Source organism: Octodon degus, unplaced genomic scaffold (assembly GCF_000260255.1).
Source record: "Octodon degus isolate 3935 unplaced genomic scaffold, OctDeg1.0 scaffold00057, whole genome shotgun sequence".
NCBI classification, from domain to species: domain Eukaryota; kingdom Metazoa; phylum Chordata; class Mammalia; order Rodentia; family Octodontidae; genus Octodon; species Octodon degus.
Window position 1 is genome coordinate 6,456,042 of NW_004524633.1, and position 9,051 is coordinate 6,465,092.

At 36.8% G+C, this 9,051-nt stretch overlaps 1 pseudogene; it reads left to right on the plus strand.

Moving 5' to 3' along the window:
* Positions 1-8,682: 8,682 nt before the first annotated feature.
* LOC111817450 lies at positions 8,683-8,771 on the plus strand (annotated as a pseudogene).
* The last annotated feature ends 280 nt before the right edge of the window (positions 8,772-9,051 follow it).

Sequence of the window (9,051 nt, forward strand, 5' to 3'; positions counted from 1 at the left end):
TTGAGGTCCTTTTATAATTTCCATCGCCCCACATGGTCTCAGAAAAATTCTTGTCACTAAGCTTCTAATTTACTGATTCAGTTTCCTTTTGCTCACAGTCTCTCATTCATCTCCAAGAAAACTTCCCAACTCTCTGATCATTATTTATTTCTTTATAGCTGACCTTTGATTCAGACTTGAGAATATGAATTATGAATTACTTTTCCTTATGCTTATAGTAACTTTTACTACAGAATGTTCAAAAAATGACCCACTTCTTCAAACTGTTGATTCATTCACTGTGTTTTTTTTTTTTTTTTTAATTATGTGTTCTTACAGGCTGTAAATTTAGCATTAGTACTGAGTTAAGTCCCAGTGAGGGCAAGGTAAGTTCATGTAAGTATTTTCCAAAAGACTACGTTTTCTTTCAAGCCATCCATTCCATAGTCCCTGCATCATCATATGTTAAAACAACTGGTAGTGTTTGGAGCTTCAAGTTTAGTTGACCTGCATTTTTTTTTTTTTTTTTGTCTGGCCATCAGCTTTTCTCAGGGAAAAGCATACTTCTACATTTGGGAAAATATATTCTTCCACTCTAACATATGTGAATGGACTTTTTATCTACTGCTTTCAGGGATTACTGAGGAATGAATACTTTAATCCAACTGAGGCATGGTGTTCTCCCCTGTGTGAATGAGGTGGTCACATGAATGAAGCTGAGTCAATCAGAACCTTGTGAGATTTTCCAAACTGGATCAGCAGGGAAGAGCTGTGTGTTTTTGTTGTCTAGTACGAGCAGATATGACCCAGGAGCCAGTGTGACTACAATGACAACTAGGAGGAGATCCCTAGTTACCCAAAATATGTGGGTGCCCAGAAAGAAACAAATGAAACTACGGAGGGTTAGTTGTAGCCTACCTAAGGCGTGGTTGCACTTTGACATTACTGGGTTCCTGTACATGGTGTTTCTACATTCTTGATTCCCCTTTCTCTCCTTCTCATCCTTTGCCCTTGGTCCCTTGGTCCCTTGGTCCTCTTTCCTATTGCAAGAGATTCATCCCCTTGTCCCCTTTTACCCATTCTTGATTATTCTCTTAATTGGTACCTTGTCTCACTCAAATGAAAGCTACCTTGCATATGGTATTTAAGCTAACATTGTGTAATTTCAAACAAAATGAACTTCAGAGCAAGGAAAATGATCAAGCATAAGGAAGAGCATTACAACATGATAAAACAGAAAAGTCTTGAAAGAAACATAGTAATAGTGAATGTGCATTTTTCTAGCAACAGATCAAAATATATGAAGCTAAAACTGATAGACAAATCCACTACTACAGTTGGAGACTTCAACACCCCTCCACTAATAGTAAGTGACAGAACCATCAAACCAACAAGAATAGGGTCAAAATGGAGAGAGCCATCTATCAGTCAGCCCCAACTGATCTTTACAGAAGGTGTCATTCACCAACAGCAAAGTGCAAATCCTTAAGTTCCTAAGGAACATTGACCAGGGTGTACCATGTTTTTGGCCATGAAATGCACCTTAACAAATTTAAAAGAGCAAAAACCATGTGATGTCTTACCTCATAAGGAAATAAAACTAGAAATCAGTGAATAAAAATAAATTGAATTCCCACTGCCCAAATATCTGGAAATTAAATACTATATTTCTAAATAGCACATGATTCAAGTGTTAATAGGAATTTTTAAATATTTTGAGCAAAATGAAGATGAAAACATAAGTTATCAACATTTGTAGGGTGCTTGCTTCTGAATTTTCTCTGCTGGTACATTTATTTTGTCGGACAATACCAAACAATACTGATTTTATTATCACAGCTTGATAATATGCATACAGGGAACTTCCCGAGTTATTGTATATAAATTTTTTCTTGCATAATTTACCATTGATTTTCCATTTGTAGTCATATGCTGCATAAAGACATTTTGGTTTATGATGAACTGCACATAGAGCAGCAGTTCCGTAAGATTATGATGGAACAAAAAATCTTATCACTTAGTCATGTCATTGCCGTTGTGATACTGTAGAGCAGCCCATCCCTGGAATGTCCGTGGCACTGGCAGACTTACTACACCGCCAGTAACGAGAACCACAGAACATATGTGCAACATATGATGACCCACACTCATAATCTCAGCACAGTGCGAGGCTTAGGCAGGAGAATCACGAGTTCAAACCAAGTCAGGAAACAGGAAGACCTTGTGTGAAAACCAAAAGTGGTTGGGAATACGGCTAAAGCTCAATACTAGCACCACAAATAAAAGCAACAAAAAATAGAACACATGCAACAATGTGCGGTACATATGCTTGTTTTGGTAATAAACAACAAGATTACTGGTTATTTATGTTCCTTTTTGTAATTAGATTATACCCTACTTACTAAAAGTAGTCATTGTGTTATACTTGTAGCATACTCACACACAGCAGGCCATGTTGAGTGACTGACACACACCAGCTAGGTTTATAGAAGTACACTTTATAAGGTTGGCATAGTGATGAAACCATGCAGCTATGCATTTTTCATAAAGTTCCCTTGTCATTAAGCAACATATCACTGATTGATTGATTGATTGATTGATTGATTGATTGATTGATTTGGCGGAACTGGGGATTGGACTCAGGCCCTTGCGCTTGCCAGGCAAGCACTTATTCTACTGAGCCATCTCCCCGGCTCCTTCACTGTTTCAAATACCTAGAAAATGTATATATGCACACAATATATTCAACTTCTTTACTTTTTCTAATTTATTTTAATATTGGTCTTAAATATTTGGTTCCATGTTTTCTGTAAAGTTTTTAATAATTATATCTCTAAGTCTTTGAGTTAATGTTCAATTTATTAAAAGTTTTGGTAGTGAACATATGTAACTTTTTAAATTTTCCTGTGAGAGAAATTATATGTGATTACATAGCTCTTTCATTGGTATTCTAATAAAAATATGTAATTAACTTTGAATTTTTACTACATTAAATATATATTTTATGTGAATCTATCTGGTCCAATCTTTGTATCCCACCCTACGTGCACTCAACATAAACACAGGCAGATATTAAAATGTCATGATTTCAGTCAGCATTTACAAGGATTTTCAAATTAAAAGACAAAAACTTCCTTATTCTCTCACTGAAAATATTGCATATTTTTCTAAATCTTAAGTTTAAAAACAAAGGCTGTGCAAGTTAAAAATAAAATACTTATGTCATTGTTTTTTCACAAGGTATAATCAAGAAAATGTGCCAAACTATACTCACATTACTTAAAAATCATTGACAAAAAAAACCCCAGATATTAATCTGGTTTTATACATCCTCAAACATTTAGAAATCATTGTAACTAAAGCTAGAGCGACTTATAGCAAAATGTCGGACTTCATCAATAAAGGCTTCCGAGCCAGTGGGTTACAACTGCTACCCTTTAAAAAGTCTCTAAATGTACCTGTCAACGCTAATGCTTATGCTTTACTTATACGTGCTCTAATTGCTCAGAAAATTTGTTCTTGCCTACAGGATGCCAGTCCCCATGCGGTCATGCAGGTAAAACCTATAACAAATATGCTAGATTACTTTTAGATTCCTTTTGCTGGGATCTACCAAGTCTTGTATATTATATAGTGAGTTAAGGCCTTAACTAACTATACTCAGTAGGTCTTAAGTGCTCCCCTAGCTAGTTTCTCTCTCCTAAATAAAAAAAGTAAAGTTAATGGGACAGGTTGTCCCACAAAATCAGATGGCATTAGACATTCTAACAGCAGCATAGGAGGGCACTTATAAAACTGTGAAAACTAAATGTGTGTACGTGGATTGGCTCTATAAAATTCACCCCCATACCAAGCAGTTTCCCTGGCAACCCATTCGCATCCCCTTCTGTCCCTGTCTTGAACAGAAACCTTCTTTCCCCAGATAAATAAATTGTGTTGTTAACATAAAAAAAGCCACAAACAAAAATTCCAACTATGAACTTACATTTGACAAGTAGCCACTTAAAAGTATTGCTTAACTTTCCAATGATTATTATTTTTTAAAAAATGTCATTGTTATTATATGAGTTAGATTTTAGTTTCACTGTGAAATATAAATTTATTACTTTTTGAAGTTTGTTGGTATTTTTGTCCACATAAGATCAACCTATAATAATTACTATACTAACGTTAGAAAAAATTTGATTACATGCGTCAAGACATTTTTTTTAAAAAAGCCAGTTTCAGAGAATTTTGTCTTCTGCCATCTAAAGATCTCCAGTAAAAGCGCATTTTCTAAGAATGCTAATGCCAAGGATGTTTCTCTGGAAGGATGCCCTTTAACGCCTTGCTGAGGTTTTACATCATTTCTGTGTGCTGCTGGGCACCATGGAGATAACAGAGAAACTCTGCGAGGACGTTGAGAAGGGTTTTCAGGATTGCTTACGGGAAACAAGCACCTTACTTCTGAGTAATGGTCCAGACACTGATAACTAATCTTTTGGGGGATGTGTGCCTGCTTATGCGGGAGTTTTGCCTCCTCAGACTTCTAGAATCCCACTCATGGTAGTGCAAAGCTCATAGAATTTCTTTGAGGATTCTGGTGAAGTCTCTAATTTCAAGTACATTGTCAAGGTTTATTGGGAGGGGCTGGGGAGATGGCTTAGTAGAATAAGGGCTTCCCTGGCAAGCGCAAGGGCCTGAGTTCAGTCCCTGGTTCCGAAAAAAAAAAAAAAAAAAAAAAAAAAAAAAAAAGAAAGAAAGAAAGTTTATTGGGAGGAGAGTGACAGGTACGTGTAAAGAATGTCAATTCTATTTTTCTGGGTTGCGCATGTACATAATGGGATGAGTTACAGGAAAGAAGCACTAAGGATTGGAAAGATTATCAAAAATTTAAGTATGTGATTTATTTTTTCATTCAAGATTGTTCTGGCCTCCAGGATCAGCCCCACACATCTTGCTTCCCAGCATTCAGGCCTTCCTGTCATGTCACTGTGGACACAGTGGGTAGCCGAGTCCGGGTAGCCAATAGGATATAGCAGAAATGAATGTGAGTCACAACATTGGGTCAGAAAGAAAATCCCAGTGCTTGCCTTTGAATTTCTTGGCTCTCTCGGTTTGGGGGAACCCAGGTGCAATACTCTGAGGCCATTTTTCATGTGGTGTGAAACTGAAGGGAGGTGTCTGGTGTGGAACTGAAGCCTGGCGGTATGCAGAATTAGCAGTGTCAGCACCCCAGGAGCTGGCCTTCCTGCTCATTATTTCTTATGACCAGGCCCGGGGGACATTCTGACTGCAGACCTAAAGAAGTTCTCCAGTCAGAACCAACACCTAAGACACATTGAGGTTGCTGACCTGCAGAACCATTGAACGTAATGAGTATTTATTATTTTAAGAAGATAAGTTTTAAGGGAATTTATACATTAGAAAAAAACTAATATAGAGAGTCCCATTGTTATTAAGCAATCAACTAGATGATAGTAGAGTTTATTCCAATGGAGAAAATTAGAGGAAGAATAGATAAGAAGAGTTCTGTTTTGTTTATTATGGGATGTCTAGTTGTTCAAGAACCACTGGCAATATGTAGTTGAACAGAAGATTCTTGAAATTTGGAGAGACAGAGTCACAATCTATCTACAAATGGAATTTGAAAAGCATCTGTAGATACACTGCATTCAAAACTATGGGAAGAAATACAGATGGAGACTAGGCTGGTGCTCATCCATAGGTTGGGAAGGAAAAATTATTATTTTTTTATTTTAATCTTATTTCCTTGGTATAGGGTGTCACTATGCAGCTCAGATTCGCAGTGATCCTCCTGTCTCAACCTTCCCTGAGCTGGGACTATAGGTGCGCACCACCAGGCCCAGTTTCGGTGGCTGGCCCTGCACGGTGTGCGGTACCAGGGATTGGACCGGGGTCCTTGTGTCCCCCAGGCAGGTGCTTAGACAGCTGAGAGAACTATCTCTCTAACTCAGAAGGAAGAATTATTCAGATCAAAAGAGAGAAGATGGTGTTTCTAGGAGAAGGATTTGAATGAAGAGGAAACAAAGGGGAAAAAGATCTTCACAGCACAGATTCAGTGTAGACCCAAAGAAGCAGGGATCTGTTGCGAGGCTGGTTAAGGTTAGCTATGATAAAACTGCGGTGCGATTATTATAAATGATTATTCCAAGAAATCTCATTTATGTGTGTGAGAGAAGAGAGCAAAAATGTGATGTCATTTTCCACGTCTCTCTATGTGGTTTATGTGAACACGTCGCATGATCACATACTAAATTTTCTGTAGATGAGCGTCTCCTTGGAGTCCTCTACTGATTTTAGCTGGAGTGCTCCCAAAGCACACCAGATTTAGATGGCTCTGGAGATTGGGAATTCAAATCTTCTTAAGAAGTGAATACTAATATCTAAGAGCTTTTCAGATGGAAAAACTGCATCTTAGAGTATATAATCTCTGTGAAATACAGCTGCCTAAACATTCTGTCTCTATTTCCACGTAACACATGCAATTATGTACAGCACACAAGCACTTGATAATTAGTGACTTCTATGTACTTACAATGTGCTTTTTTATCCTTTAGAGCACGCTCCTACTTATATAAGAGTGTTTACTTTATAAGTGTTCTGTTTGTGCCAGTTGTAGCCTCATATCTCTGGTGCTTAACTGCGTATCTTGATTCTATCAGGAGGCATCCCAGAGGTTGATGTTTACCTTCTCAGTTTGTACTTAGAAGTTTCCACTTCAGGTGGTAGTTTGTGGTACACACTGATGAAATTGCCTAAAAACACATTTCTCACATTATATTTCTGCCAAGTGTCACAGGACTGTATTTAAAATTCGCATAAAAAATAGTTGGCCTATGTGGAGTCTACTAGATAATTAGAATTCTTTTTCTCCAGACTGCTGTTTGTTCAATATTAGTTTTGGAAATCTTTCTAAAACAAATCAGATCCATTGATGTCTCATTAATGCTTGGAATGTTTATTAAAAGTAAAGGAAAAATTTTTAAGTATTTTTCACTTTTGCTTTGGTTGAGTTCTATGATATTTGAATATTTTTCCTCTTGCATTTTTTAATCTGAATAATTTTAATTTTTGCATTTAATGTTTGTATGTGTGTTTAGTAAATAGTAGTTATAAATTATATCCTATAGTTAATAAAAGGCTGTAATTTTTCCTTATAACCATTCACATAAAGTAGTTTCATTTTTCTAATCTTTGTTCTTTTTTATGTGAAAGTTTTTTATCTTTTGCTCTCCTAGAAGAGAGTTACGAGCAAGGGAAAAGGCTGCAGGGGACTCTGGTCCTCACATCATGTCTCATTTTTCAGGCTTCTGTTTTTCTCTAATATCATTCTTTATTCTCTTTTAAGTATGCTTAGTCAGAGTTGTTCTGCAGGGAGTGAGAGTCATTAATGAATTCCACTCACTATATATGAAAAAAGTGCTAGTTCAAAGCATGAGCATCCAATGTTTGCATGTGCCACTGCTTAATGTGATCTTTATTTTTTAAATGAAGATGATCAACATAATATCAGTTATATTTAGCTGTGTAATTATATAGATCTAAGACATAGTATATTATGAGTATATTAATTCCTACATCAAAAATTCTTTAACTTCTCTGTAGTTGTACTGTATACGTGGGAAATCTGATAAAGTAAGGTATGATTTGACATAGTCAGAAGAGGATTTTAGCCTGATGACTAGCTTGGTCAGAGTAACAGGGACTAGTGTGGAGGTGCTTGGAACCCTGGGGACCTGGCTTGGCCAGAGGAATCCAGATGCTTGGCCCATCACCCTACATGAAGCAAAGCACCTGGAACCTGGTACTTGGCTTGGCCAGAGGGACACAGGGTAAACCCACTCAAAGGGAAAAATTTTGCATACAAGCTCCCAATTTATGATTTGTTTCATCCTAAAACTATAGACTTTGCTCCTATGGTCTAAGATACAAAACTGATAGTTACCAAAGTTTGTCAATTTCCAAATTTTGATTGATGTTATTGTCATTGCTAATTGTACCACTGTATCTAGGACACCATGTCTGTTTTAACCACTTGATCTCACTTGGGTAACAATATCGGGAATTGCTGAGGTGGTAACTTCACCAAACCCTACACCTAAAGATGGAGGACAATGTCAAATGGAAAGCCACATCTCACTGTCAATTAATTGGGAAGTCAGGATGTCGAGACAGACACAAATCAAGAACCTCTGACACTCAGGAGATATCCTTGAAGGACAGACTGCTCCTAGAATGGTTTGTATGCTAGTGATATAGCTGACTATTATCAGAATTTCACAGGGCTTAGCACAGAAATCAAAATAAAGTGTTCTTTTTGATATAGAAAATGATAAGATAAAGTAGCAAAATGCAGTCTCTGGCCCCCCACCCACATACACAAGTCCAGGAAACATCAACGTAAAAAAATTGGAAGCCATACACACAAGTCTCTGAGATGATTGCAACTGAAGTAAAGAAAAAATTCCAGGTGAGTATAGAGGAAATCAGATCAGAAATAATCTCTCAGGTAAAAAAGAAATGATAACGAAGGGAAAGAATTGCTGAGCATATCAAAAGTAGACATTGATAAAAAAATAGACAAGCATAGAAGAATGTTGGAAACCTTTAATGAGTAACATAGAAAAGAAATACAGTGCATGAAACAGATTCAAAGAGATATCCAGGAAGTTAAAAATTCCATTAAAAGCTGGCAAAACCAAGGCTATACTTTCAGGGATCATTTCTATAGTATGTTACTAGAAAAGTTGGCAAAACCACTCTAATGAAATTGAAGACAGACTTTCAGACCTTGTAGACATCATTGCAGCTAGCAACCAGGAAAGGAAAGATCTCTTAAAAGTAATAAGAAACCAGGAAATAATCATTCAACAGCTACAAGATGACATAAAAATGAACAGCGTAAGACTGACAGGTGTTACTGAAACAGGAGCCAATGTAAATGCCATAAAAAGACTATTTGTGGAAGAAATAGCAGAAAACTTCCCAAGCATGAGGAAACAATCTGACATACAAATGACTGAGGTATACAGAAATCTAATTAGCATCAACCAAAATAAATCCACACCC